Raw genomic sequence first — 1,447 nt, forward strand, 5'->3', positions numbered from 1 at the left:
ATAGTCAGCATAGCCTTGTGCAGGGGAGATCTTGTCTCACAAATTTGATTGAGTTTTTTTGAGGAGAAGACAAAAATGATTGATGAGGGTAGGGCAGTGGATGTTGTCTACATGGACTTTAGTTAAAGCATTTGACAAGATCCCTCATGGTAGGCTGGTCCCAAAGATTAAGTCATGTGAGATACACAGCAAGTTAGTAAATTCAGTACAAAATTGGCTTGTTCATACAAGACAGAGGATAACAGTTGAGGGGTATGTTTCTGACTGGAGGTCTGTGGCCAGTGGTGTTCCACAGGGATCAGTTGTTTGCGATATATATCAATGATTTGGAATGAAGATGTAGGTGGTCTAGTTAGTAAGTCTACAGATGACACAAAAATTGGTGGAGTTGTGGATAGTGAGGAAGATGGTCAAAGGATACAGGTCAGTCAAAAATAATGTGGAGAAATGGCAGATGGAGTTTAATCCAGATATATGTAAGAAGTTGAGTCTTTTTCCTAGGATGGAAATGGCAAATACTAGAGGGCATAATTTTAAGGTGAGAGGGGGAAAGTTTAAAGGAGACTCGAGAGGAAAATTATTTGTTCTACACAGAGTGGTGGGTGCCTGGAACACACTACCAGGGGAGGTGGTGGAAGCATATATGACAGCAACATTTAAGAGGCATTTAGACAGGCACCTGAACAGGCAGGGGATGGAGGGACATAGATCATGTGCAAGCAGATGGGTTTAGTTTGGACTGGCATCATGGTGGGCTGAAGGGCCAGTTCCTGTGTGTACTGTTCTATGTTATCTAACAAGATAGTGTAACATGCTAAATTTAAAAGAGTGAGAGGGCCTTGATTGAAATGTATATCCTGGGGAGTTTCAACACAGTGGATGTGGAGCGGGTCTTTGTGGAGAATGAAAAACAAAGGGTCATCCATTTACAACAGATGAGGTGAAACCTTTTCTGAGGGTTGTCCTGAAAGGGCAAAGAGTTCCAGTCTTTGACTATTTTTAAGGCCAAGGTAGACAGATACCTGATAATCAAGAGGATGAAGAGTTACCACACGTAGATGGGAATATGGAGTTGAGGATACAATCAGCCATACTAAATGGCAAAGCTGATGCGAGGGGCCTCCACCTGCTCCTCAGTAGATGTGTTGACCACAACACTCTGGGTCGAGAGCATTTGTGCTTCATTTTGATCTATCTGGAAGCCAGATCCCTAAGCCCCATTCTGTCAGCGGGCCAGCCTTGTAACAGTGACTCCTCCAGTGGACCTCCTTGGAAATTTTCAGATAAAATAAATGGGCAACCTTACACGGTACCTGATGTTCCTCCATGCACTGAAACCACACAATGGGTTAACCCTTACAACATGGGCAGGAAGGGGGTTGATTAGGGAAAGAAACATTTACAAGCATCTGCTCAGACCAAAAAACAAAGCACTCAGTTTGAGAGT

This window comes from Pristis pectinata, chromosome 1 (genome assembly GCF_009764475.1).
Source record: "Pristis pectinata isolate sPriPec2 chromosome 1, sPriPec2.1.pri, whole genome shotgun sequence".
Taxonomy (NCBI): domain Eukaryota; kingdom Metazoa; phylum Chordata; class Chondrichthyes; order Rhinopristiformes; family Pristidae; genus Pristis; species Pristis pectinata.